At 43.9% G+C, this 26,072-nt stretch overlaps 31 non-coding genes across 31 annotated transcripts; all 31 read left to right on the top strand.

Moving 5' to 3' along the window:
• Positions 1 to 1,035: 1,035 nt before the first annotated feature.
• Positions 1,036 to 1,107, top strand: TRNAQ-UUG (transfer RNA glutamine (anticodon UUG)). Its single transcript has one exon. It is a non-coding gene; the product is annotated as a tRNA-Gln (tRNA).
• A 1,354-nt stretch (positions 1,108 to 2,461) lies between these two features.
• TRNAQ-UUG (transfer RNA glutamine (anticodon UUG)) lies at positions 2,462 to 2,533 on the top strand. Its single transcript has one exon. It is a non-coding gene; the product is annotated as a tRNA-Gln (tRNA).
• A 380-nt stretch (positions 2,534 to 2,913) lies between these two features.
• TRNAQ-UUG (transfer RNA glutamine (anticodon UUG)) lies at positions 2,914 to 2,985 on the top strand. The gene has a single exon. It is a non-coding gene; the product is annotated as a tRNA-Gln (tRNA).
• Positions 2,986 to 3,887: 902 nt separating this feature from the next.
• On the top strand, positions 3,888 to 3,959 carry TRNAQ-UUG (transfer RNA glutamine (anticodon UUG)). Its single transcript has one exon. It is a non-coding gene; the product is annotated as a tRNA-Gln (tRNA).
• A 380-nt stretch (positions 3,960 to 4,339) lies between these two features.
• On the top strand, positions 4,340 to 4,411 carry TRNAQ-UUG (transfer RNA glutamine (anticodon UUG)). The gene has a single exon. It is a non-coding gene; the product is annotated as a tRNA-Gln (tRNA).
• Positions 4,412 to 5,313: 902 nt separating this feature from the next.
• TRNAQ-UUG (transfer RNA glutamine (anticodon UUG)) lies at positions 5,314 to 5,385 on the top strand. Its single transcript has one exon. It is a non-coding gene; the product is annotated as a tRNA-Gln (tRNA).
• Positions 5,386 to 6,287: 902 nt separating this feature from the next.
• TRNAQ-UUG (transfer RNA glutamine (anticodon UUG)) lies at positions 6,288 to 6,359 on the top strand. Its single transcript has one exon. It is a non-coding gene; the product is annotated as a tRNA-Gln (tRNA).
• Positions 6,360 to 6,739: 380 nt separating this feature from the next.
• Positions 6,740 to 6,811, top strand: TRNAQ-UUG (transfer RNA glutamine (anticodon UUG)). Its single transcript has one exon. It is a non-coding gene; the product is annotated as a tRNA-Gln (tRNA).
• Positions 6,812 to 7,713: 902 nt separating this feature from the next.
• TRNAQ-UUG (transfer RNA glutamine (anticodon UUG)) lies at positions 7,714 to 7,785 on the top strand. The gene has a single exon. It is a non-coding gene; the product is annotated as a tRNA-Gln (tRNA).
• Positions 7,786 to 8,165: 380 nt separating this feature from the next.
• On the top strand, positions 8,166 to 8,237 carry TRNAQ-UUG (transfer RNA glutamine (anticodon UUG)). The gene has a single exon. It is a non-coding gene; the product is annotated as a tRNA-Gln (tRNA).
• Positions 8,238 to 9,139: 902 nt separating this feature from the next.
• On the top strand, positions 9,140 to 9,211 carry TRNAQ-UUG (transfer RNA glutamine (anticodon UUG)). Its single transcript has one exon. It is a non-coding gene; the product is annotated as a tRNA-Gln (tRNA).
• Positions 9,212 to 9,591: 380 nt separating this feature from the next.
• Positions 9,592 to 9,663, top strand: TRNAQ-UUG (transfer RNA glutamine (anticodon UUG)). The gene has a single exon. It is a non-coding gene; the product is annotated as a tRNA-Gln (tRNA).
• Positions 9,664 to 10,566: 903 nt separating this feature from the next.
• Positions 10,567 to 10,638, top strand: TRNAQ-UUG (transfer RNA glutamine (anticodon UUG)). Its single transcript has one exon. It is a non-coding gene; the product is annotated as a tRNA-Gln (tRNA).
• A 379-nt stretch (positions 10,639 to 11,017) lies between these two features.
• TRNAQ-UUG (transfer RNA glutamine (anticodon UUG)) lies at positions 11,018 to 11,089 on the top strand. Its single transcript has one exon. It is a non-coding gene; the product is annotated as a tRNA-Gln (tRNA).
• Positions 11,090 to 11,469: 380 nt separating this feature from the next.
• On the top strand, positions 11,470 to 11,541 carry TRNAQ-UUG (transfer RNA glutamine (anticodon UUG)). Its single transcript has one exon. It is a non-coding gene; the product is annotated as a tRNA-Gln (tRNA).
• Positions 11,542 to 12,444: 903 nt separating this feature from the next.
• Positions 12,445 to 12,516, top strand: TRNAQ-UUG (transfer RNA glutamine (anticodon UUG)). Its single transcript has one exon. It is a non-coding gene; the product is annotated as a tRNA-Gln (tRNA).
• Positions 12,517 to 12,895: 379 nt separating this feature from the next.
• On the top strand, positions 12,896 to 12,967 carry TRNAQ-UUG (transfer RNA glutamine (anticodon UUG)). Its single transcript has one exon. It is a non-coding gene; the product is annotated as a tRNA-Gln (tRNA).
• Positions 12,968 to 14,322: 1,355 nt separating this feature from the next.
• TRNAQ-UUG (transfer RNA glutamine (anticodon UUG)) lies at positions 14,323 to 14,394 on the top strand. The gene has a single exon. It is a non-coding gene; the product is annotated as a tRNA-Gln (tRNA).
• A 902-nt stretch (positions 14,395 to 15,296) lies between these two features.
• TRNAQ-UUG (transfer RNA glutamine (anticodon UUG)) lies at positions 15,297 to 15,368 on the top strand. Its single transcript has one exon. It is a non-coding gene; the product is annotated as a tRNA-Gln (tRNA).
• A 1,355-nt stretch (positions 15,369 to 16,723) lies between these two features.
• Positions 16,724 to 16,795, top strand: TRNAQ-UUG (transfer RNA glutamine (anticodon UUG)). Its single transcript has one exon. It is a non-coding gene; the product is annotated as a tRNA-Gln (tRNA).
• Positions 16,796 to 17,697: 902 nt separating this feature from the next.
• On the top strand, positions 17,698 to 17,769 carry TRNAQ-UUG (transfer RNA glutamine (anticodon UUG)). The gene has a single exon. It is a non-coding gene; the product is annotated as a tRNA-Gln (tRNA).
• Positions 17,770 to 19,123: 1,354 nt separating this feature from the next.
• TRNAQ-UUG (transfer RNA glutamine (anticodon UUG)) lies at positions 19,124 to 19,195 on the top strand. Its single transcript has one exon. It is a non-coding gene; the product is annotated as a tRNA-Gln (tRNA).
• A 380-nt stretch (positions 19,196 to 19,575) lies between these two features.
• On the top strand, positions 19,576 to 19,647 carry TRNAQ-UUG (transfer RNA glutamine (anticodon UUG)). The gene has a single exon. It is a non-coding gene; the product is annotated as a tRNA-Gln (tRNA).
• A 902-nt stretch (positions 19,648 to 20,549) lies between these two features.
• On the top strand, positions 20,550 to 20,621 carry TRNAQ-UUG (transfer RNA glutamine (anticodon UUG)). Its single transcript has one exon. It is a non-coding gene; the product is annotated as a tRNA-Gln (tRNA).
• Positions 20,622 to 21,001: 380 nt separating this feature from the next.
• Positions 21,002 to 21,073, top strand: TRNAQ-UUG (transfer RNA glutamine (anticodon UUG)). Its single transcript has one exon. It is a non-coding gene; the product is annotated as a tRNA-Gln (tRNA).
• A 902-nt stretch (positions 21,074 to 21,975) lies between these two features.
• TRNAQ-UUG (transfer RNA glutamine (anticodon UUG)) lies at positions 21,976 to 22,047 on the top strand. The gene has a single exon. It is a non-coding gene; the product is annotated as a tRNA-Gln (tRNA).
• A 380-nt stretch (positions 22,048 to 22,427) lies between these two features.
• TRNAQ-UUG (transfer RNA glutamine (anticodon UUG)) lies at positions 22,428 to 22,499 on the top strand. Its single transcript has one exon. It is a non-coding gene; the product is annotated as a tRNA-Gln (tRNA).
• A 902-nt stretch (positions 22,500 to 23,401) lies between these two features.
• On the top strand, positions 23,402 to 23,473 carry TRNAQ-UUG (transfer RNA glutamine (anticodon UUG)). The gene has a single exon. It is a non-coding gene; the product is annotated as a tRNA-Gln (tRNA).
• A 380-nt stretch (positions 23,474 to 23,853) lies between these two features.
• Positions 23,854 to 23,925, top strand: TRNAQ-UUG (transfer RNA glutamine (anticodon UUG)). The gene has a single exon. It is a non-coding gene; the product is annotated as a tRNA-Gln (tRNA).
• Positions 23,926 to 24,827: 902 nt separating this feature from the next.
• Positions 24,828 to 24,899, top strand: TRNAQ-UUG (transfer RNA glutamine (anticodon UUG)). Its single transcript has one exon. It is a non-coding gene; the product is annotated as a tRNA-Gln (tRNA).
• Positions 24,900 to 25,279: 380 nt separating this feature from the next.
• On the top strand, positions 25,280 to 25,351 carry TRNAQ-UUG (transfer RNA glutamine (anticodon UUG)). Its single transcript has one exon. It is a non-coding gene; the product is annotated as a tRNA-Gln (tRNA).
• The last annotated feature ends 721 nt before the right edge of the window (positions 25,352 to 26,072 follow it).

Here is a 26,072-nt window from a genome sequence, read left to right as displayed (position 1 = left end):
GGGGCTTAACCTACGGACATATGTATCCAGCAAAACAGAGAGCAGTTGAGCATGCCCCAAGGGTTCCTTGGTGTAATGGTTAGCACTCTGGACTTTGAATCCAGCGATCCGAGTTCGAATCTCGGTGGGACCTTCTTTAGAGGCTCATTGCAGATTTCATCTTGGAATTTCAATTTGTGTCTTACGGCTACAAAGGCCAATGACAGCAGAAGTTGTTGCTAATGTGGCTAGTTGTGAAAATTGTGAGCGTAGCCAGCTGCCCAGGTCCAGCCAATTGCCAAAGCATACTGATGACACAGAGAGCTGTATTTAAAAAGAATATCTGCAACCCTAAGTACTTTTACCAGGAACAGGAGGAAGAAGCTAAGTTGTCTTTTTTGCTCAGATTTAGCAAAACATGACAATTAGGGAAATTCATCTTCTAGCCATTCCTCTCAACTCCATCTTTGTCAAAGTTTTCTGTCCAAAGACAAGTTTTCAAGTTCAGAGGATATGGATGCTTCACGCCACCTGTGGAATTTAACACTGGTGTATCTATTTCTCCCAGTTTCTTGCATCTTCAAAGTTCTCAACAGGCCTCATCTCTACTCTTCCACAGTGATTGCCAGCATCCCATTTTGGCCCCAAAGGCCTTGATTTCCTGTTCTCCCATTACTCACTCCAGAAACTCCAATTATGCTTGCACCATCTCTAGACCTCCTCCATCATAAACAGTTTCTGAACTCTTGTCCTGCAAAGAATACATCTGCGGGCCAGCAGTTTTGAAAGGCGTAGGCCAGCGAGCCCAGTGTGCTAATCACAGATCATTTGTTCTCTCCTAAAGCCCACCACCAGGCAAACTTGCAGCAGATACATTAGTTTTGCCTTGGAGAGGTCTTTTTGACCTTTTCTCTCCCCCTGGTATGCAACATGTTCTGGAGTTGGTCTCAGGTTAAGTTCTTTTAAGATTCAATTTTAATGGAGTTAAAGGGATAGGGGGCTTAACCTACGGACATCTGTATACAGCAAAATAGAGAGCAGTTGAGCATGCCCAAGGGTTCTATGGTGTAATGGTTAGCACTCTGGACTTTGAATCCAGTGATCCGAGATCAAATCTCGGTGGAACCTTCATCAGAGTCTCATTGCAGATTTCATCTTGGAATTTCAATTTGTTTCTTACGGCCACAAAGGCCAGTGACAGCAGAAGTTGTTGCTAACGTGGCTGGTTGTGAAAATAGTGAGCGTAGCCAGCCACCCAGATGTGCTAATCACAGATCATTTGTTATCTCCTAAAGGCCACTACCAGGCAAACCTGCAGCAGATACATTAGTTTTGACTTGGAGAGGTCTTTTTGACCTTTTCTCTCCCCCTGGTATGCAACATGTTCTGGAGTTGGTCTCAGGTTAAGTTCTTTTAAGATTCAAATGTAATGGAGTTAAAGGGATAGGGGGCTTAACCTACGGACATATGTATCCAGCAAAATAGAGAGCAGTTGAGCATGCCCCAAGGGTTCCTTGGTGTAATGGTTAGCACTCTGGACTTTGAATCCAGCGATCCGAGTTCGAATCTCGGTGGGACCTTCTTTAGAGGCTCATTGCAGATTTCATCTTGGAATTTCAATTTGTGTCTTACGGCTACAAAGGCCAATGACAGCAGAAGTTGTTGCTAATGTGGCTAGTTGTGAAAATTGTGAGCGTAGCCAGCTGCCCAGGTCCAGCCAATTGCCAAAGCATACTGATGACACAGAGAGCTGTATTTAAAAAGAATATCTGCAACCCTAAGTACTTTTACCAGGAACAGGAGGAAGAAGCTAAGTTGTCTTTTTTGCTCAGATTTAGCAAAACATGACAATTAGGGAAATTCATCTTCTAGCCATTCCTCTCAACTACATCTTTGTCAAAGTTTTCTGTCCAAAGACAAGTTTTCAAGTTCAGAGGATATGGATGCTTCACGCCACCTGTGGAATTTAACACTGGTGTATCTATTTCTCCCAGTTTCTTGCATCTTCAAAGTTCTCAACAGGCCTCATCTCTACTCTTCCACAGTGATTGCCAGCATCCCATTTTGGCCCCAAAGGCCTTGATTTCCTGTTCTCCCATTACTCACTCCAGAAACTCCAATTATGCTTGCACCATCTCTAGACCTCCTCCATCATAAACAGTTTCTGAACTCTTGTCCTGCAAAGAATACATCTGCGGGCCAGCAGTTTTGAAAGGCGTAGGCCAGCGAGCCCAGTGTGCTAATCACAGATCATTTGTTCTCTCCTAAAGCCCACCACCAGGCAAACTTGCAGCAGATACATTAGTTTTGCCTTGGAGAGGTCTTTTTGACCTTTTCTCTCCCCCTGGTATGCAACATGTTCTGGAGTTGGTCTCAGGTTAAGTTCTTTTAAGATTCAATTTTAATGGAGTTAAAGGGATAGGGGGCTTAACCTACGGACATCTGTATACAGCAAAATAGAGAGCAGTTGAGCATGCCCAAGGGTTCTATGGTGTAATGGTTAGCACTCTGGACTTTGAATCCAGTGATCCGAGATCAAATCTCGGTGGAACCTTCATCAGAGTCTCATTGCAGATTTCATCTTGGAATTTCAATTTGTTTCTTACGGCCACAAAGGCCAGTGACAGCAGAAGTTGTTGCTAACGTGGCTGGTTGTGAAAATAGTGAGCGTAGCCAGCCACCCAGATGTGCTAATCACAGATCATTTGTTATCTCCTAAAGGCCACTACCAGGCAAACCTGCAGCAGATACATTAGTTTTGACTTGGAGAGGTCTTTTTGACCTTTTCTCTCCCCCTGGTATGCAACATGTTCTGGAGTTGGTCTCAGGTTAAGTTCTTTTAAGATTCAAATGTAATGGAGTTAAAGGGATAGGGGGCTTAACCTACGGACAAATGTATCCAGCAAAATAGAGAGCAGTTGAGCATGCCCCAAGGGTTCCATGGTGTAATGGTTAGCACTCTGGACTTTGAATCCAGCGATCCGAGTTCGAATCTCGGTGGGACCTTCTTTAGAGGCTCATTGCAGATTTCATCTTGGAATTTCAATTTGTGTCTTACGGCTACAAAGGCCAATGACAGCAGAAGTTGTTGCTAATGTGGCTAGTTGTGAAAATTGTGAGCGTAGCCAGCTGCCCAGGTCCAGCCAATTGCCAAAGCATACTGATGACACAGAGAGCTGTATTTAAAAAGAATATCTGCAACCCTAAGTACTTTTACCAGGAACAGGAGGAAGAAGCTAAGTTGTCTTTTTTGCTCAGATTTAGCAAAACATGACAATTAGGGAAATTCATCTTCTAGCCATTCCTCTCAACTCCATCTTTGTCAAAGTTTTCTGTCCAAAGACAAGTTTTCAAGTTCAGAGGATATGGATGCTTCACGCCACCTGTGGAATTTAACACTGGTGTATCTATTTCTCCCAGTTTCTTGCATCTTCAAAGTTCTCAACAGGCCTCATCTCTACTCTTCCACAGTGATTGCCAGCATCCCATTTTGGCCCCAAAGGCCTTGATTTCCTGTTCTCCCATTACTCACTCCAGAAACTCCAATTATGCTTGCACCATCTCTAGACCTCCTCCATCATAAACAGTTCCTGAACTCTTGTCCTGCAAAGAATACATCTGCGGGCCAGCAGTTTTGAAAGGCGTAGGCCAGCGAGCCCAGTGTGCTAATCACAGATCATTTGTTCTCTCCTAAAGCCCACCACCAGGCAAACTTGCAGCAGATACATTAGTTTTGCCTTGGAGAGGTCTTTTTGACCTTTTCTCTCCCCCTGGTATGCAACATGTTCTGGAGTTGGTCTCAGGTTAAGTTCTTTTAAGATTCAATTTTAATGGAGTTAAAGGGATAGGGGGCTTAACCTACGGACATCTGTATACAGCAAAATAGAGAGCAGTTGAGCATGCCCAAGGGTTCCATGGTGTAATGGTTAGCACTCTGGACTTTGAATCCAGTGATCCGAGATCAAATCTCGGTGGAACCTTCATCAGAGTCTCATTGCAGATTTCATCTTGGAATTTCAATTTGTTTCTTACGGCCACAAAGGCCAGTGACAGCAGAAGTTGTTGCTAACGTGGCTGGTTGTGAAAATAGTGAGCGTAGCCAGCCACCCAGATGTGCTAATCACAGATCATTTGTTATCTCCTAAAGGCCACTACCAGGCAAACCTGCAGCAGATACATTAGTTTTGACTTGGAGAGGTCTTTTTGACCTTTTCTCTCCCCCTGGTATGCAACATGTTCTGGAGTTGGTCTCAGGTTAAGTTCTTTTAAGATTCAAATGTAATGGAGTTAAAGGGATAGGGGGCTTAACCTACGGACATATGTATCCAGCAAAATAGAGAGCAGTTGAGCATGCCCCAAGGGTTCCATGGTGTAATGGTTAGCACTCTGGACTTTGAATCCAGCGATCCGAGTTCGAATCTCGGTGGGACCTTCTTTAGAGGCTCATTGCAGATTTCATCTTGGAATTTCAATTTGTGTCTTACGGCTACAAAGGCCAATGACAGCAGAAGTTGTTGCTAATGTGGCTAGTTGTGAAAATTGTGAGCGTAGCCAGCTGCCCAGGTCCAGCCAATTGCCAAAGCATACTGATGACACAGAGAGCTGTATTTAAAAAGAATATCTGCAACCCTAAGTACTTTTACCAGGAACAGGAGGAAGAAGCTAAGTTGTCTTTTTTGCTCAGATTTAGCAAAACATGACAATTAGGGAAATTCATCTTCTAGCCATTCCTCTCAACTCCATCTTTGTCAAAGTTTTCTGTTCAAAGACAAGTTTTCAAGTTCAGAGGATATGGATGCTTCACGCCACCTGTGGAATTTAACACTGGTGTATCTATTTCTCCCAGTTTCTTGCATCTTCAAAGTTCTCAACAGGCCTCATCTCTACTCTTCCACAGTGATTGCCAGCATCCCATTTTGGCCCCAAAGGCCTTGATTTCCTGTTCTCCCATTACTCACTCCAGAAACTCCAATTATGCTTGCACCATCTCTAGACCTCCTCCATCATAAACAGTTTCTGAACTCTTGTCCTGCAAAGAATACATCTGCGGGCCAGCAGTTTTGAAAGGCGTAGGCCAGCGAGCCCAGTGTGCTAATCACAGATCATTTGTTCTCTCCTAAAGCCCACCACCAGGCAAACTTGCAGCAGATACATTAGTTTTGCCTTGGAGAGGTCTTTTTGACCTTTTCTCTCCCCCTGGTATGCAACATGTTCTGGAGTTGGTCTCAGGTTAAGTTCTTTTAAGATTCAATTTTAATGGAGTTAAAGGGATAGGGGGCTTAACCTACGGACATATGTATACAGCAAAATAGAGAGCAGTTGAGCATGCCCAAGGGTTCCATGGTGTAATGGTTAGCACTCTGGACTTTGAATCCAGTGATCCGAGATCAAATCTCGGTGGAACCTTCATCAGAGTCTCATTGCAGATTTCATCTTGGAATTTCAATTTGTTTCTTACGGCCACAAAGGCCAGTGACAGCAGAAGTTGTTGCTAACGTGGCTGGTTGTGAAAATAGTGAGCGTAGCCAGCTGCCCAGGTCCAGCCAATTGCCAAAGCATACTGATGACACAGAGAGCTGTATTTAAAAAGAATATCTGCAACCCTAAGTACTTTTACCAGGAACAGGAGGAAGAAGCTAAGTTGTCTTTTTTGCTCAGATTTAGCAAAACATGACAATTAGGGAAATTCATCTTCTAGCCATTCCTCTCAACTCCATCTTTGTCAAAGTTTTCTGTCCAAAGACAAGTTTTCAAGTTCAGAGGATATGGATGCTTCACGCCACCTGTGGAATTTAACACTGGTGTATCTATTTCTCCCAGTTTCTTGCATCTTCAAAGTTCTCAACAGGCCTCATCTCTACTCTTCCACAGTGATTGCCAGCATCCCATTTTGGCCCCAAAGGCCTTGATTTCCTGTTCTCCCATTACTCACTCCAGAAACTCCAATTATGCTTGCACCATCTCTAGACCTCCTCCATCATAAACAGTTTCTGAACTCTTGTCCTGCAAAGAATACATCTGCGGGCCAGCAGTTTTGAAAGGCGTAGGCCAGCGAGCCCAGTGTGCTAATCACAGATCATTTGTTCTCTCCTAAAGCCCACCACCAGGCAAACTTGCAGCAGATACATTAGTTTTGCCTTGGAGAGGTCTTTTTGACCTTTTCTCTCCCCCTGGTATGCAACATGTTCTGGAGTTGGTCTCAGGTTAAGTTCTTTTAAGATTCAATTTTAATGGAGTTAAAGGGATAGGGGGCTTAACCTAAGGACATATGTATACAGCAAAATAGAGAGCAGTTGAGCATGCCCAAGGGTTCCATGGTGTAATGGTTAGCACTCTGGACTTTGAATCCAGTGATCCGAGATCAAATCTCGGTGGAACCTTCATCAGAGTCTCATTGCAGATTTCATCTTGGAATTTCAATTTGTTTCTTACGGCCACAAAGGCCAGTGACAGCAGAAGTTGTTGCTAACGTGGCTGGTTGTGAAAATAGTGAGCGTAGCCAGCCACCCAGATGTGCTAATCACAGATCATTTGTTATCTCCTAAAGGCCACTACCAGGCAAACCTGCAGCAGATACATTAGTTTTGACTTGGAGAGGTCTTTTTGACCTTTTCTCTCCCCCTGGTATGCAACATGTTCTGGAGTTGGTCTCAGGTTAAGTTCTTTTAAGATTCAAATGTAATGGAGTTAAAGGGATAGGGGGCTTAACCTACGGACATATGTATCCAGCAAAATAGAGAGCAGTTGAGCATGCCCCAAGGGTTCCATGGTGTAATGGTTAGCACTCTGGACTTTGAATCCAGCGATCCGAGTTCGAATCTCGGTGGGACCTTCTTTAGAGGCTCATTGCAGATTTCATCTTGGAATTTCAATTTGTGTCTTACGGCTACAAAGGCCAATGACAGCAGAAGTTGTTGCTAATGTGGCTAGTTGTGAAAATTGTGAGCGTAGCCAGCTGCCCAGGTCCAGCCAATTGCCAAAGCATACTGATGACACAGAGAGCTGTATTTAAAAAGAATATCTGCAACCCTAAGTACTTTTACCAGGAACAGGAGGAAGAAGCTAAGTTGTCTTTTTTGCTCAGATTTAGCAAAACATGACAATTAGGGAAATTCATCTTCTAGCCATTCCTCTCAACTCCATCTTTGTCAAAGTTTTCTGTTCAAAGACAAGTTTTCAAGTTCAGAGGATATGGATGCTTCACGCCACCTGTGGAATTTAACACTGGTGTATCTATTTCTCCCAGTTTCTTGCATCTTCAAAGTTCTCAACAGGCCTCATCTCTACTCTTCCACAGTGATTGCCAGCATCCCATTTTGGCCCCAAAGGCCTTGATTTCCTGTTCTCCCATTACTCACTCCAGAAACTCCAATTATGCTTGCACCATCTCTAGACCTCCTCCATCATAAACAGTTTCTGAACTCTTGTCCTGCAAAGAATACATCTGCGGGCCAGCAGTTTTGAAAGGCGTAGGCCAGCGAGCCCAGTGTGCTAATCACAGATCATTTGTTCTCTCCTAAAGCCCACCACCAGGCAAACTTGCAGCAGATACATTAGTTTTGCCTTGGAGAGGTCTTTTTGACCTTTTCTCTCCCCCTGGTATGCAACATGTTCTGGAGTTGGTCTCAGGTTAAGTTCTTTTAAGATTCAATTTTAATGGAGTTAAAGGGATAGGGGGCTTAACCTAAGGACATATGTATACAGAAAAATAGAGAGCAGTTGAGCATGCCCAAGGGTTCCATGGTGTAATGGTTAGCACTCTGGACTTTGAATCCAGTGATCCGAGATCAAATCTCGGTGGAACCTTCATCAGAGTCTCATTGCAGATTTCATCTTGGAATTTCAATTTGTTTCTTACGGCCACAAAGGCCAGTGACAGCAGAAGTTGTTGCTAACGTGGCTGGTTGTGAAAATAGTGAGCGTAGCCAGCCACCCAGATGTGCTAATCACAGATCATTTGTTATCTCCTAAAGGCCACTACCAGGCAAACCTGCAGCAGATACATTAGTTTTGACTTGGAGAGGTCTTTTTGACCTTTTCTCTCCCCCTGGTATGCAACATGTTCTGGAGTTGGTCTCAGGTTAAGTTCTTTTAAGATTCAAATGTAATGGAGTTAAAGGGATAGGGGGCTTAACCTACGGACATATGTATCCAGCAAAATAGAGAGCAGTTGAGCATGCCCCAAGGGTTCCATGGTGTAATGGTTAGCACTCTGGACTTTGAATCCAGCGATCCGAGTTCGAATCTCGGTGGGACCTTCTTTAGAGGCTCATTGCAGATTTCATCTTGGAATTTCAATTTGTGTCTTACGGCTACAAAGGCCAATGACAGCAGAAGTTGTTGCTAATGTGGCTAGTTGTGAAAATTGTGAGCGTAGCCAGCTGCCCAGGTCCAGCCAATTGCCAAAGCATACTGATGACACAGAGAGCTGTATTTAAAAAGAATATCTGCAACCCTAAGTACTTTTACCAGGAACAGGAGGAAGAAGCTAAGTTGTCTTTTTTGCTCAGATTTAGCAAAACATGACAATTAGGGAAATTCATCTTCTAGCCATTCCTCTCAACTCCATCTTTGTCAAAGTTTTCTGTTCAAAGACAAGTTTTCAAGTTCAGAGGATATGGATGCTTCACGCCACCTGTGGAATTTAACACTGGTGTATCTATTTCTCCCAGTTTCTTGCATCTTCAAAGTTCTCAACAGGCCTCATCTCTACTCTTCCACAGTGATTGCCAGCATCCCATTTTGGCCCCAAAGGCCTTGATTTCCTGTTCTCCCATTACTCACTCCAGAAACTCCAATTATGCTTGCACCATCTCTAGACCTCCTCCATCATAAACAGTTTCTGAACTCTTGTCCTGCAAAGAATACATCTGCGGGCCAGCAGTTTTGAAAGGCGTAGGCCAGCGAGCCCAGTGTGCTAATCACAGATCATTTGTTCTCTCCTAAAGCCCACCACCAGGCAAACTTGCAGCAGATACATTAGTTTTGCCTTGGAGAGGTCTTTTTGACCTTTTCTCTCCCCCTGGTATGCAACATGTTCTGGAGTTGGTCTCAGGTTAAGTTCTTTTAAGATTCAATTTTAATGGAGTTAAAGGGATAGGGGGCTTAACCTAATGACATATGTATACAGCAAAATAGAGAGCAGTTGAGCATGCCCAAGGGTTCCATGGTGTAATGGTTAGCACTCTGGACTTTGAATCCAGTGATCCGAGATCAAATCTCGGTGGAACCTTCATCAGAGTCTCATTGCAGATTTCATCTTGGAATTTCAATTTGTTTCTTACGGCCACAAAGGTCAGTGACAGCAGAAGTTGTTGCTAACGTGGCTGGTTGTGAAAATAGTGAGCGTAGCCAGCCACCCAGATGTGCTAATCACAGATCATTTGTTATCTCCTAAAGGCCACTACCAGGCAAACCTGCAGCAGATACATTAGTTTTGACTTGGAGAGGTCTTTTTGACCTTTTCTCTCCCCCTGGTATGCAACATGTTCTGGAGTTGGTCTCAGGTTAAGTTCTTTTAAGATTCAAATGTAATGGAGTTAAAGGGATAGGGGGCTTAACCTACGGACATATGTATCCAGCAAAATAGAGAGCAGTTGAGCATGCCCCAAGGGTTCCATGGTGTAATGGTTAGCACTCTGGACTTTGAATCCAGCGATCCGAGTTCGAATCTCGGTGGGACCTTCTTTAGAGGCTCATTGCAGATTTCATCTTGGAATTTCAATTTGTGTCTTACGGCTACAAAGGCCAATGACAGCAGAAGTTGTTGCTAATGTGGCTAGTTGTGAAAATTGTGAGCGTAGCCAGCTGCCCAGGTCCAGCCAATTGCCAAAGCATACTGATGACACAGAGAGCTGTATTTAAAAAGAATATCTGCAACCCTAAGTACTTTTACCAGGAACAGGAGGAAGAAGCTAAGTTGTCTTTTTTGCTCAGATTTAGCAAAACATGACAATTAGGGAAATTCATCTTCTAGCCATTCCTCTCAACTCCATCTTTGTCAAAGTTTTCTGTCCAAAGACAAGTTTTCAAGTTCAGAGGATATGGATGCTTCACGCCACCTGTGGAATTTAACACTGGTGTATCTATTTCTCCCAGTTTCTTGCATCTTCAAAGTTCTCAACAGGCCTCATCTCTACTCTTCCACAGTGATTGCCAGCATCCCATTTTGGCCCCAAAGGCCTTGATTTCCTGTTCTCCCATTACTCACTCCAGAAACTCCAATTATGCTTGCACCATCTCTGGACCTCCTCCATCATAAACAGTTCCTGAACACTTGTCCTGCAAAGAATACATCTGCGGGCCAGCAGTTTTGAAAGGCGTAGGCCAGCGAGCCCAGTGTGCTAATCACAGATCATTTGTTCTCTCCTAAAGCCCACCACCAGGCAAACTTGCAGCAGATACATTAGTTTTGCCTTGGAGAGGTCTTTTTGACCTTTTCTCTCCCCCTGGTATGCAACATGTTCTGGAGTTGGTCTCAGGTTAAGTTCTTTTAAGATTCAATTTTAATGGAGTTAAAGGGATAGGGGGGCTTAACCTACGGACATATGTATACAGCAAAATAGAGAGCAGTTGAGCATGCCCAAGGGTTCCATGGTGTAATGGTTAGCACTCTGGACTTTGAATCCAGTGATCCGAGATCAAATCTCGGTGGAACCTTCATCAGAGTCTCATTGCAGATTTCATCTTGGAATTTCAATTTGTTTCTTACGGCCACAAAGGCCAGTGACAGCAGAAGTTGTTGCTAACGTGGCTGGTTGTGAAAATAGTGAGCGTAGCCAGCCACCCAGATGTGCTAATCACAGATCATTTGTTATCTCCTAAAGGCCACTACCAGGCAAACCTGCAGCAGATACATTAGTTTTGACTTGGAGAGGTCTTTTTGACCTTTTCTCTCCCCCTGGTATGCAACATGTTCTGGAGTTGGTCTCAGGTTAAGTTCTTTTAAGATTCAATTTTAATGGAGTTAAAGGGATAGGGGGCTTAACCTACGGACATATGTATCCAGCAAAATAGAGAGCAGTTGAGCATGCCCAAGGGTTCCATGGTGTAATGGTTAGCACTCTGGACTTTGAATCCAGCGATCTGAGTTCGAATCTCGGTGGGACCTTCCTTAGAGGCTCATTGCAGATTTCATCTTGGAATTTCAATTTGTGTCTTACGGCCACAAAGGCCAGTGACAGCAGAAGTTGTTGCTAACGTGGCTGGTTGTGAAAATAGTGAGCGTAGCCAGCCACCCAGATGTGCTAATCACAGATCATTTGTTATCTCCTAAAGGCCACTACCAGGCAAACCTGCAGCAGATACATTAGTTTTGCCTTGGAGAGGTCTTTTTGACCTTTTCTCTCCCCCTGGTATGCAACATGTTCTGGAGTTGGTCTCAGGTTAAGTTCTTTTAAGATTCAAATGTAATGGAGTTAAAGGGATAGGGGGCTTAACCTACGGACATATGTATCCAGCAAAATAGAGAGCAGTTGAGCATGCCCCAAGGGTTCCATGGTGTAATGGTTAGCACTCTGGACTTTGAATCCAGCGATCCGAGTTCGAATCTCGGTGGGACCTTCTTTAGAGGCTCATTGCAGATTTCATCTTGGAATTTCAATTTGTGTCTTACGGCTACAAAGGCCAATGACAGCAGAAGTTGTTGCTAATGTGGCTAGTTGTGAAAATTGTGAGCGTAGCCAGCTGCCCAGGTCCAGCCAATTGCCAAAGCATACTGATGACACAGAGAGCTGTATTTAAAAAGAATATCTGCAACCCTAAGTACTTTTACCAGGAACAGGAGGAAGAAGCTAAGTTGTCTTTTTTGCTCAGATTTAGCAAAACATGACAATTAGGGAAATTCATCTTCTAGCCATTCCTCTCAACTCCATCTTTGTCAAAGTTTTCTGTCCAAAGACAAGTTTTCAAGTTCAGAGGATATGGATGCTTCACGCCACCTGTGGAATTTAACACTGGTGTATCTATTTCTCCCAGTTTCTTGCATCTTCAAAGTTCTCAACAGGCCTCATCTCTACTCTTCCACAGTGATTGCCAGCATCCCATTTTGGCCCCAAAGGCCTTGATTTCCTGTTCTCCCATTACTCACTCCAGAAACTCCAATTATGCTTGCACCATCTCTGGACCTCCTCCATCATAAACAGTTCCTGAACACTTGTCCTGCAAAGAATACATCTGCGGGCCAGCAGTTTTGAAAGGCGTAGGCCAGCGAGCCCAGTGTGCTAATCACAGATCATTTGTTCTCTCCTAAAGCCCACCACCAGGCAAACTTGCAGCAGATACATTAGTTTTGCCTTGGAGAGGTCTTTTTGACCTTTTCTCTCCCCCTGGTATGCAACATGTTCTGGAGTTGGTCTCAGGTTAAGTTCTTTTAAGATTCAATTTTAATGGAGTTAAAGGGATAGGGGGGCTTAACCTACGGACATATGTATACAGCAAAATAGAGAGCAGTTGAGCATGCCCAAGGGTTCCATGGTGTAATGGTTAGCACTCTGGACTTTGAATCCAGTGATCCGAGATCAAATCTCGGTGGAACCTTCATCAGAGTCTCATTGCAGATTTCATCTTGGAATTTCAATTTGTTTCTTACGGCCACAAAGGCCAGTGACAGCAGAAGTTGTTGCTAACGTGGCTGGTTGTGAAAATAGTGAGCGTAGCCAGCCACCCAGATGTGCTAATCACAGATCATTTGTTATCTCCTAAAGGCCACTACCAGGCAAACCTGCAGCAGATACATTAGTTTTGACTTGGAGAGGTCTTTTTGACCTTTTCTCTCCCCCTGGTATGCAACATGTTCTGGAGTTGGTCTCAGGTTAAGTTCTTTTAAGATTCAATTTTAATGGAGTTAAAGGGATAGGGGGCTTAACCTACGGACATATGTATACAGCAAAATAGAGAGCAGTTGAGCATGCCCAAGGGTTCCATGGTGTAATGGTTAGCACTCTGGACTTTGAATCCAGCGATCTGAGTTCGAATCTCGGTGGGACCTTCCTTAGAGGCTCATTGCAGATTTCATCTTGGAATTTCAATTTGTGTCTTACGGCCACAAAGGCCAGTGACAGCAGAAGTTGTTGCTAACGTGGCTGGTTGTGAAAATAGTGAGCGTAGCCAGCCACCCAGATGTGCTAATCACAGATCATTTGTTATCTCCTAAAGGCCACTACCAGGCAAACCTGCAGCAGATACATTAGTTTTGCCTTGGAGAGGTCTTTTTGACCTTTTCTCTCCCCCTGGTATGCAACATGTTCTGGAGTTGGTCTCAGGTTAAGTTCTTTTAAGATTCAAATGTAATGGAGTTAAAGGGATAGGGGGCTTAACCTACGGACATATGTATCCAGCAAAATAGCGAGCAGTTGAGCATGCCCCAAGGGTTCCATGGTGAAATGGTTAGCACTCTGGACTTTGAATCCAGCGATCTGAGTTCGAATCTCGGTGGGACCTTCTTTAGAGGCTCATTGCAGATTTCATCTTGGAATTTCAATTTGTGTCTTACGGCTACAAAGGCCAATGACAGCAGAAGTTGTTGCTAATGTGGCTAGTTGTGAAAATTGTGAGCGTAGCCAGCTGCCCAGGTCCAGCCAATTGCCAAAGCATACTGATGACACAGAGAGCTGTATTTAAAAAGAATATCTGCAACCCTAAGTACTTTTACCAGGAACAGGAGGAAGAAGCTAAGTTGTCTTTTTTGCTCAGATTTAGCAAAACATGACAATTAGGGAAATTCATCTTCTAGCCATTCCTCTCAACTCCATCTTTGTCAAAGTTTTCTGTCCAAAGACAAGTTTTCAAGTTCAGAGGATATGGATGCTTCACGCCACCTGTGGAATTTAACACTGGTGTATCTATTTCTCCCAGTTTCTTGCATCTTCAAAGTTCTCAACAGGCCTCATCTCTACTCTTCCACAGTGATTGCCAGCATCCCATTTTGGCCCCAAAGGCCTTGATTTCCTGTTCTCCCATTACTCACTCCAGAAACTCCAATTATGCTTGCACCATCTCTAGACCTCCTCCATCATAAACAGTTCCTGAACTCTTGTCCTGCAAAGAATACATCTGCGGGCCAGCAGTTTTGAAAGGCGTAGGACAGCGAGCCCAGTGTGCTAATCACAGATCATTTGTTCTCTCCTAAAGCCCACCACCAGGCAAACTTGCAGCAGATACATTAGTTTTGCCTTGGAGAGGTCTTTTTGACCTTTTCTCTCCCCCTGGTATGCAACATGTTCTGGAGTTGGTATCAGGTTAAGTTCTTTTAAGATTCAATTTTAATGGAGTTAAAGGGATAGGGGGCTTAACCTACGGACATATGTATCCAGCAAAATAGAGAGCAGTTGAGCATGCCCCAAGGGTTCCATGGTGTAATGGTTAGCACTCTGGACTTTGAATCCAGTGATCCGAGTTCGAATCTCGGTGGGACCTTCTTTAGAGGCTCATTGCAGATTTCATCTTGGAATTTCAATTTGTGTCTTACGGCTACAAAGGCCAATGACAGCAGAAGTTGTTGCTAATGTGGCTAGTTGTGAAAATTGTGAGCGTAGCCAGCTGCCCAGGTCCAGCCAATTGCCAAAGCATACTGATGACACAGAGAGCTGTATTTAAAAAGAATATCTGCAACCCTAAGTACTTTTACCAGGAACAGGAGGAAGAAGCTAAGTTGTCTTTTTTGCTCAGATTTAGCAAAACATGACAATTAGGGAAATTCATCTTCTAGCCATTCCTCTCAACTCCATCTTTGTCAAAGTTTTCTGTCCAAAGACAAGTTTTCAAGTTCAGAGGATATGTATGCTTCACGCCACCTGTGGAATTTAACACTGGTGTATCTATTTCTCCCAGTTTCTTGCATCTTCAAAGTTCTCAACAGGCCTCATCTCTACTCTTCCACAGTGATTGCCAGCATCCCATTTTGGCCCCAAAGGCCTTGATTTCCTGTTCTCCCATTACTCACTCCAGAAACTCCAATTATGCTTGCACCATCTCTAGACCTCCTCCATCATAAACAGTTCCTGAACTCTTGTCCTGCAAAGAATACATCTGCGGGCCAGCAGTTTTGAAAGGCGTAGGCCAGCGAGCCCAGTGTGCTAATCACAGATCATTTGTTCTCTCCTAAAGCCCACCACCAGGCAAACTTGCAGCAGATACATTAGTTTTTCCTTGGAGAGGTCTTTTTGACCTTTTCTCTCCCCCTGGTATGCAACATGTTCTGGAGTTGGTCTCAGGTTAAGTTCTTTTAAGATTCAATTTTAATGGAGTTAAAGGGATAGGGGGCTTAACCTACGGACATATGTATACAGCAAAATAGAGAGCAGTTGAGCATGCCCAAGGGTTCCATGGTGTAATGGTTAGCACTCTGGACTTTGAATCCAGTGATCCGAGATCAAATCTCGGTGGAACCTTCATCAGAGTCTCATTGCAGATTTCATCTTGGAATTTCAATTTGTTTCTTACGGCCACAAAGGCCAGTGACAGCAGAAGTTGTTGCTAACGTGGCTGGTTGTGAAAATAGTGAGCGTAGCCAGCCACCCAGATGTGCTAATCACAGATCATTTGTTATCTCCTAAAGGCCACTACCAGGCAAACCTGCAGCAGATACATTAGTTTTGACTTGGAGAGGTCTTTTTGACCTTTTCTCTCCCCCTGGTATGCAACATGTTCTGGAGTTGGTCTCAGGTTAAGTTCTTTTAAGATTCAAATGTAATGGAGTTAAAGGGATAGGGGGCTTAACCTACGGACATATGTATCCAGCAAAATAGAGAGCAGTTGAGCATGCCCCAAGGGTTCCTTGGTGTAATGGTTAGCACTCTGGACTTTGAATCCAGCGATCCGAGTTCGAATCTCGGTGGGACCTTCTTTAGAGGCTCATTGCAGATTTCATCTTGGAATTTCAATTTGTGTCTTACGGCTACAAAGGCCAATGACAGCAGAAGTTGTTGCTAATGTGGCTAGTTGTGAAAATTGTGAGCGTAGCCAGCTGCCCAGGTCCAGCCAATTGCCAAAGCATACTGATGACACAGAGAGCTGTATTTAAAAAGAATATCTGCAACCCTAAGTACTTTTACCAGGAACAGGAGGAAGAAGCTAAGTTGTCTTTTTTGCTCAGATTTAGCAAAACATGACAATTAGGGAAATTCATCTTCTAGCCATTCCTCTCAACTCCATCTTTGTCAAAGTTTTCTGTCCAAAGACAAGTTTTCAAGTTCAGAGGATATGGATGCTTCACGCCACCTGTGGAATTTAACACTGGTGTATCTATTTCTCCCAGTTTCTTGCATCTTCAAAGTTCTCAACAGGCCTCATCTCTACTCTTCCACAGTGATTGCCAGCATCCCATTTTGGCCCCAAAGGCCTTGATTTCCTGTTCTCCCATTACTCACTCCAGAAACTCCAATTATGCTTGCACCATCTCTAGACCTCCTCCATCATAAACAGTTCCTGAACTCTTGTCCTGCAAAGAATACATCTGCGGGCCAGCAGTTTTGAAAGGCGTAGGACAGCGAGCCCAGTGTGCTAATCACAGATCATTTGTTCTCTCCTAAAGCCCACCACCAGGCAAACTTGCAGCAGATACATTAGTTTTGCCTTGGAGAGGTCTTTTTGACCTTTTCTCTCCCCCTGGTATGCAACATGTTCTGGAGTTGGTATCAGGTTAAGTTCTTTTAAGATTCAATTTTAATGGAGTTAAAGGGATAGGGGGCTTAACCTACGGACATATGTATCCAGCAAAATAGAGAGCAGTTGAGCATGCCCCAAGGGTTCCATGGTGTAATGGTTAGCACTCTGGACTTTGAATCCAGTGATCCGAGTTCGAATCTCGGTGGGACCTTCTTTAGAGGCTCATTGCAGATTTCATCTTGGAATTTCAATTTGTGTCTTACGGCTACAAAGGCCAATGACAGCAGAAGTTGTTGCTAATGTGGCTAGTTGTGAAAATTGTGAGCGTAGCCAGCTGCCCAGGTCCAGCCAATTGCCAAAGCATACTGATGACACAGAGAGCTGTATTTAAAAAGAATATCTGCAACCCTAAGTACTTTTACCAGGAACAGGAGGAAGAAGCTAAGTTGTCTTTTTTGCTCAGATTTAGCAAAACATGACAATTAGGGAAATTCATCTTCTAGCCATTCCTCTCAACTCCATCTTTGTCAAAGTTTTCTGTCCAAAGACAAGTTTTCAAGTTCAGAGGATATGTATGCTTCACGCCACCTGTGGAATTTAACACTGGTGTATCTATTTCTCCCAGTTTCTTGCATCTTCAAAGTTCTCAACAGGCCTCATCTCTACTCTTCCACAGTGATTGCCAGCATCCCATTTTGGCCCCAAAGGCCTTGATTTCCTGTTCTCCCATTACTCACTCCAGAAACTCCAATTATGCTTGCACCATCTCTAGACCTCCTCCATCATAAACAGTTCCTGAACTCTTGTCCTGCAAAGAATACATCTGCGGGCCAGCAGTTTTGAAAGGCGTAGGCCAGCGAGCCCAGTGTGCTAATCACAGATCATTTGTTCTCTCCTAAAGCCCACCACCAGGCAAACTTGCAGCAGATACATTAGTTTTTCCTTGGAGAGGTCTTTTTGACCTTTTCTCTCCCCCTGGTATGCAACATGTTCTGGAGTTGGTCTCAGGTTAAGTTCTTTTAAGATTCAATTTTAATGGAGTTAAAGGGATAGGGGGCTTAACCTACGGACATATGTATACAGCAAAATAGAGAGCAGTTGAGCATGCCCAAGGGTTCCATGGTGTAATGGTTAGCACTCTGGACTTTGAATCCAGTGATCCGAGATCAAATCTCGGTGGAACCTTCATCAGAGTCTCATTGCAGATTTCATCTTGGAATTTCAATTTGTTTCTTACGGCCACAAAGGCCAGTGACAGCAGAAGTTGTTGCTAACGTGGCTGGTTGTGAAAATAGTGAGCGTAGCCAGCCACCCAGATGTGCTAATCACAGATCATTTGTTATCTCCTAAAGGCCACTACCAGGCAAACCTGCAGCAGATACATTAGTTTTGACTTGGAGAGGTCTTTTTGACCTTTTCTCTCCCCCTGGTATGCAACATGTTCTGGAGTTGGTCTCAGGTTAAGTTCTTTTAAGATTCAAATGTAATGGAGTTAAAGGGATAGGGGGCTTAACCTACGGACATATGTATCCAGCAAAATAGAGAGCAGTTGAGCATGCCCCAAGGGTTCCTTGGTGTAATGGTTAGCACTCTGGACTTTGAATCCAGCGATCCGAGTTCGAATCTCGGTGGGACCTTCTTTAGAGGCTCATTGCAGATTTCATCTTGGAATTTCAATTTGTGTCTTACGGCTACAAAGGCCAATGACAGCAGAAGTTGTTGCTAATGTGGCTAGTTGTGAAAATTGTGAGCGTAGCCAGCTGCCCAGGTCCAGCCAATTGCCAAAGCATACTGATGACACAGAGAGCTGTATTTAAAAAGAATATCTGCAACCCTAAGTACTTTTACCAGGAACAGGAGGAAGAAGCTAAGTTGTCTTTTTTGCTCAGATTTAGCAAAACATGACAATTAGGGAAATTCATCTTCTAGCCATTCCTCTCAACTCCATCTTTGTCAAAGTTTTCTGTCCAAAGACAAGTTTTCAAGTTCAGAGGATATGGATGCTTCACGCCACCTGTGGAATTTAACACTGGTGTATCTATTTCTCCCAGTTTCTTGCATCTTCAAAGTTCTCAACAGGCCTCATCTCTACTCTTCCACAGTGATTGCCAGCATCCCATTTTGGCCCCAAAGGCCTTGATTTCCTGTTCTCCCATTACTCACTCCAGAAACTCCAATTATGCTTGCACCATCTCTAGACCTCCTCCATCATAAACAGTTTCTGAACTCTTGTCCTGCAAAGAATACATCTGCGAGCCAGCAGTTTTGAAAGGCGTAGGCCAGCGAGCCCAGTGTGCTAATCACAGATCATTTGTTCTCTCCTAAAGCCCACCACCAGGCAAACTTGCAGCAGATACATTAGTTTTGCCTTGGAGAGGTCTTTTTGACCTTTTCTCTCCCCCTGGTATGCAACATGTTCTGGAGTTGGTCTCAGGTTAAGTTCTTTTAAGATTCAATTTTAATGGAGTTAAAGGGATAGGGGGCTTAACCTACGGACATCTGTATACAGCAAAATAGAGAGCAGTTGAGCATGCCCAAGGGTTCCATGGTGTAATGGTTAGCACTCTGGACTTTGAATCCAGTGATCCGAGATCAAATCTCGGTGGAACCTTCATCAGAGTCTCATTGCAGATTTCATCTTGGAATTTCAATTTGTTTCTTACGGCCACAAAGGCCAGTGACAGCAGAAGTTGTTGCTAACGTGGCTGGTTGTGAAAATAGTGAGCGTAGCCAGCCACCCAGATGTGCTAATCACAGATCATTTGTTATCTCCTAAAGGCCATTACCAGGCAAACCTGCAGCAGATACATTAGTTTTGACTTGGAGAGGTCTTTTTGACCTTTTCTCTCCCCCTGGTATGCAACATGTTCTGGAGTTGGTCTCAGGTTAAGTTCTTTTAAGATTCAAATGTAATGGAGTTAAAGGGATAGGGGGCTTAACCTACGGACATATGTATCCAGCAAAATAGAGAGCAGTTGAGCATGCCCCAAGGGTTCCTTGGTGTAATGGTTAGCACGCTGGACTTTGAATCCAGTGATCCGAGTTCGAATCTCGGTGGGACCTTCTTTAGAGGCTCATTGCAGATTTCATCTTGGAATTTCAATTTGTGTCTTACGGCTACAAAGGCCAATGACAGCAGAAGTTGTTGCTAATGTGGCTAGTTGTGAAAATTGTGAGCGTAGCCAGCTGCCCAGGTCCAGCCAATTGCCAAAGCATACTGATGACACAGAGAGCTGTATTTAAAAAGAATATCTGCAACCCTAAGTACTTTTACCAGGAACAGGAGGAAGAAGCTAAGTTGTCTTTTTTGCTCAGATTTAGCAAAACATGACAATTAGGGAAATTCATCTTCTAGCCATTCCTCTCAACTCCATCTTTGTCAAAGTTTTCTGTCCAAAGACAAGTTTTCAAGTTCAGAGGATATGGATGCTTCACGCCACCTGTGGAATTTAACACTGGTGTATCTATTTCTCCCAGTTTCTTGCATCTTCAAAGTTCTCAACAGGCCTCATCTCTACTCTTCCACAGTGATTGCCAGCATCCCATTTTGGCCCCAAAGGCCTTGATTTCCTGTTCTCCCATTACTCACTCCAGAAACTCCAATTATGCTTGCACCATCTCTAGACCTCCTCCATCATAAACAGTTTCTGAACTCTTGTCCTGCAAAGAATACATCTGCGGGCCAGCAGTTTTGAAAGGCGTAGGCCAGCGAGCCCAGTGTGCTAATCACAGATCATTTGTTCTCTCCTAAAGCCCACCACCAGGCAAACTTGCAGCAGATACATTAGTTTTGCCTTGGAGAGGTCTTTTTGACCTTTTCTCTCCCCCTGGTATGCAACATGTTCTGGAGTTGGTCTCAGGTTAAGTTCTTTTAAGATTCAATTTTAATGGAGTTAAAGGGATAGGGGGCTTAACCTACGGACATCTGTATACAGCAAAATAGAGAGCAGTTGAGCATGCCCAAGGGTTCCATGGTGTAATGGTTAGCACTCTGGACTTTGAATCCAGTGATCCGAGATCAAATCTCGGTGGAACCTTCATCAGAGTCTCATTGCAGATTTCATCTTGGAATTTCAATTTGTTTCTTACGGCCACAAAGGCCAGTGACAGCAGAAGTTGTTGCTAACGTGGCTGGTTGTGAAAATAGTGAGCGTAGCCAGCCACCCAGATGTGCTAATCACAGATCATTTGTTATCTCCTAAAGGCCACTACCAGGCAAACCTGCAGCAGATACATTAGTTTTGACTTGGAGAGGTCTTTTTGACCTTTTCTCTCCCCCTGGTATGCAACATGTTCTGGAGTTGGTCTCAGGTTAAGTTCTTTTAAGATTCAAATGTAATGGAGTTAAAGGGATAGGGGGCTTAACCTACGGACAAATGTATCCAGCAAAAAAGAGAGCAGTTGAGCATGCCCCAAGGGTTCCATGGTGTAATGGTTAGCACTCTGGACTTTGAATCCAGCGATCCGAGTTTGAATCTCGGTGGGACCTTCTTTAGAGGCTCATTGCAGATTTCATCTTGGAATTTCAATTTGTGTCTTACGGCTACAAAGGCCAATGACAGCAGAAGTTGTTGCTAATGTGGCTAGTTGTGAAAATTGTGAGCGTAGCCAGCTGCCCAGGTCCAGCCAATTGCCAAAGCATACTGATGACACAGAGAGCTGTATTTAAAAAGAATATCTGCAACCCTAAGTACTTTTACCAGGAATAGGAGGAAGAAGCTAAGTTGTCTTTTTTGCTCAGATTTAGCAAAACATGACAATTAGGGAAATTCATCTTCTAGCCATTCCTCTCAACTCCATCTTTGTCAAAGTTTTCTGTCCAAAGACAAGTTTTCAAGTTCAGAGGATATGGATGCTTCACGCCACCTGTGGAATTTAACACTGGTGTATCTATTTCTCCCAGTTTCTTGCATCTTCAAAGTTCTCAACAGGCCTCATCTCTACTCTTCCACAGTGATTGCCAGCATCCCATTTTGGCCCCAAAGGCCTTGATTTCCTGTTCTCCCATTACTCACTCCAGAAACTCCAATTATGCTTGCACCATCTCTAGACCTCCTCCATCATAAACAGTTCCTGAACTCTTGTCCTGCAAAGAATACATCTGCGGGCCAGCAGTTTTGAAAGGCGTAGGCCAGCGAGCCCAGTGTGCTAATCACAGATCATTTGTTCTCTCCTAAAGCCCACCACCAGGCAAACTTGCAGCAGATACATTAGTTTTGCCTTGGAGAGGTCTTTTTGACCTTTTCTCTCCCCCTGGTATGCAACATGTTCTGGAGTTGGTCTCAGGTTAAGTTCTTTTAAGATTCAATTTTAATGGAGTTAAAGGGATAGGGGGCTTAACCTACGGACATCTGTATACAGCAAAATAGAGAGCAGTTGAGCATGCCCAAGGGTTCCATGGTGTAATGGTTAGCACTCTGGACTTTGAATCCAGTGATCCGAGATCAAATCTCGGTGGAACCTTCATCAGAGTCTCATTGCAGATTTCATCTTGGAATTTCAATTTGTTTCTTACGGCCACAAAGGCCAGTGACAGCAGAAGTTGTTGCTAACGTGGCTGGTTGTGAAAATAGTGAGCGTAGCCAGCCACCCAGATGTGCTAATCACAGATCATTTGTTATCTCCTAAAGGCCACTACCAGGCAAACCTGCAGCAGATACATTAGTTTTGACTTGGAGAGGTCTTTTTGACCTTTTCTCTCCCCCTGGTATGCAACATGTTCTGGAGTTGGTCTCAGGTTAAGTTCTTTTAAGATTCAAATGTAATGGAGTTAAAGGGATAGGGGGCTTAACCTACGGACATATGTATCCAGCAAAATAGAGAGCAGTTGAGCATGCCCCAAGGGTTCCATGGTGTAATGGTTAGCACTCTGGACTTTGAATCCAGCGATCCGAGTTCGAATCTCGGTGGGACCTTCTTTAGAGGCTCATTGCAGATTTCATCTTGGAATTTCAATTTGTGTCTTACGGCTACAAAGGCCAATGACAGCAGAAGTTGTTGCTAATGTGGCTAGTTGTGAAAATTGTGAGCGTAGCCAGCTGCCCAGGTCCAGCCAATTGCCAAAGCATACTGATGACACAGAGAGCTGTATTTAAAAAGAATATCTGCAACCCTAAGTACTTTTACCAGGAACAGGAGGAAGAAGCTAAGTTGTCTTTTTTGCTCAGATTTAGCAAAACATGACAATTAGGGAAATTCATCTTCTAGCCATTCCTCTCAACTCCATCTTTGTCAAAGTTTTCTGTCCAAAGACAAGTTTTCAAGTTCAGAGGATATGGATGCTTCACGCCACCTGTGGAATTTAACACTGGTGTATCTATTTCTCCCAGTTTCTTGCATCTTCAAAGTTCTCAACAGGCCTCATCTCTACTCTTCCACAGTGATTGCCAGCATCCCATTTTGGCCCCAAAGGCCTTGATTTCCTGTTCTCCCATTACTCACTCCAGAAACTCCAATTATGCTTGCACCATCTCTAGACCTCCTCCATCATAAACAGTTCCTGAACTCTTGTCCTGCAAAGAATACATCTGCGGGCCAGCAGTTTTGAAAGGCGTAGGCCAGCGAGCCCAGTGTGCTAATCACAGATCATTTGTTCTCTCCTAAAGCCCACCACCAGGCAAACTTGCAGCAGATACATTAGTTTTGCCTTGGAGAGGTCTTTTTGACCTTTTCTCTCCCCCTGGTATGCAACATGTTCTGGAGTTGGTCTCAGGTTAAGTTCTTTTAAGATTCAATTTTAATGGAGTTAAAGGGATAGGGGGCTTAACCTACGGACATCTGTATACAGCAAAATAGAGAGCAGTTGAGCATGCCCAAGGGTTCCATGGTGTAATGGTTAGCACTCTGGACTTTGAATCCAGTGATCCGAGATCAAATCTCGGTGGAACCTTCATCAGAGTCTCATTGCAGATTTCATCTTGGAATTTCAATTTGTTTCTTACGGCCACAAAGGCCAGTGACAGCAGAAGTTGTTGCTAACGTGGCTGGTTGTGAAAATAGTGAGCGTAGCCAGCCACCCAGATGTGCTAATCACAGATCATTTGTTATCTCCTAAAGGCCACTACCAGGCAAACCTGCAGCAGATACATTAGTTTTGACTTGGAGAGGTCTTTTTGACCTTTTCTCTCCCCCTGGTATGCAACATGTTCTGGAGTTGGTCTCAGGTTAAGTTCTTTTAAGATTCAAATGTAATGGAGTTAAAGGGATAGGGGGCTTAACCTACGGACATATGTATCCAGCAAAATAGAGAGCAGTTGAGCATGCCCCAAGGGTTCCATGGTGTAATGGTTAGCACTCTGGACTTTGAATCCAGCGATCCGAGTTCGAATCTCGGTGGGACCTTCTTTAGAGGCTCATTGCAGATTTCATCTTGGAATTTCAATTTGTGTCTTACGGCTACAAAGGCCAATGACAGCAGAAGTTGTTGCTAATGTGGCTAGTTGTGAAAATTGTGAGCGTAGCCAGCTGCCCAGGTCCAGCCAATTGCCAAAGCATACTGATGACACAGAGAGCTGTATTTAAAAAGAATATCTGCAACCCTAAGTACTTTTACCAGGAACAGGAGGAAGAAGCTAAGTTGTCTTTTTTGCTCAGATTTAGTAAAACATGACAATTAGGGAAATTCATCTTCTAGCCATTCCTCTCAACTCCATCTTTGTCAAAGTTTTCTGTTCAAAGACAAGTTTTCAAGTTCAGAGGATATGGATGCTTCACGCCACCTGTGGAATTTAACACTGGTGTATCTATTTCTCCCAGTTTCTTGCATCTTCAAAGTTCTCAACAGGCCTCATCTCTACTCTTCCACAGTGATTGCCAGCATCCCATTTTGGCCCCAAAGGCCTTGATTTCCTGTTCTCCCATTACTCACTCCAGAAACTCCAATTATGCTTGCACCATCTCTAGACCTCCTCCATCATAAACAGTTTCTGAACTCTTGTCCTGCAAAGAATACATCTGCGGGCCAGCAGTTTTGAAAGGCGTAGGCCAGCGAGCCCAGTGTGCTAATCACAGATCATTTGTTCTCTCCTAAAGCCCACCACCAGGCAAACTTGCAGCAGATACATTAGTTTTGCCTTGGAGAGGTCTTTTTGACCTTTTCTCTCCCCCTGGTATGCAACATGTTCTGGAGTTGGTCTCAGGTTAAGTTCTTTTAAGATTCAATTTTAATGGAGTTAAAGGGATAGGGGGCTTAACCTACGGACATATGTATACAGCAAAATAGAGAGCAGTTGAGCATGCCCAAGGGTTCCATGGTGTAATGGTTAGCACTCTGGACTTTGAATCCAGTGATCCGAGATCAAATCTCGGTGGAACCTTCATCAGAGTCTCATTGCAGATTTCATCTTGGAATTTCAATTTGTTTCTTACGGCCACAAAGGCCAGTGACAGCAGAAGTTGTTGCTAACGTGGCTGGTTGTGAAAATAGTGAGCGTAGCCAGCCACCCAGATGTGCTAATCACAGATCATTTGTTATCTCCTAAAGGCCACTACCAGGCAAACCTGCAGCAGATACATTAGTTTTGACTTGGAGAGGTCTTTTTGACCTTTTCTCTCCCCCTGGTATGCAACATGTTCTGGAGTTGGTCTCAGGTTAAGTTCTTTTAAGATTCAAATGTAATGGAGTTAAAGGGATAGGGGGCTTAACCTACGGACATATGTATCCAGCAAAATAGAGAGCAGTTGAGCATGCCCCAAGGGTTCCATGGTGTAATGGTTAGCACTCTGGACTTTGAATCCAGCGATCCGAGTTCGAATCTCGGTGGGACCTTCTTTAGAGGCTCATTGCAGATTTCATCTTGGAATTTCAATTTGTGTCTTACGGCTACAAAGGCCAATGACAGCAGAAGTTGTTGCTAATGTGGCTAGTTGTGAAAATTGTGAGCGTAGCCAGCTGCCCAGGTCCAGCCAATTGCCAAAGCATACTGATGATACAGAGAGCTGTATTTAAAAAGAATATCTGCAACCCTAAGTACTTTTACCAGGAACAGGAGGAAGAAGCTAAGTTGTCTTTTTTGCTCAGATTTAGCAAAACATGACAATTAGGGAAATTCATCTTCTAGCCATTCCTCTCAACTCCATCTTTGTCAAAGTTTTCTGTCCAAAGACAAGTTTTCAAGTTCAGAGGATATGGATGCTTCACGCCACCTGTGGAATTTAACACTGGTGTATCTATTTCTCCCAGTTTCTTGCATCTTCAAAGTTCTCAACAGGCCTCATCTCTACTCTTCCACAGTGATTGCCAGCATCCCATTTTGGCCCCAAAGGCCTTGATTTCCTGTTCTCCCATTACTCACTCCAGAAACTCCAATTATGCTTGCACCATCTCTAGACCTCCTCCATCATAAACAGTTCCTGAACTCTTGTCCTGCAAAGAATACATCTGCGGGCCAGCAGTTTTGAAAGGCGTAGGCCAGCGAGCCCAGTGTGCTAATCACAGATCATTTGTTATCTCCTAAAGGCCACTACCAGGCAAACCTGCAGCAGATACA

Source organism: Lithobates pipiens, unplaced genomic scaffold (assembly GCF_037356315.1).
Source record: "Lithobates pipiens isolate NorthernLeopardFrog02 unplaced genomic scaffold, aLitPip1_a1.2 Scaffold_18, whole genome shotgun sequence".
Lineage (NCBI taxonomy): Eukaryota > Metazoa > Chordata > Amphibia > Anura > Ranidae > Lithobates > Lithobates pipiens.
The sequence above is the reverse complement of the archived record's forward strand: the minus strand, read 5'-3'. Positions and strand labels throughout refer to the sequence as shown.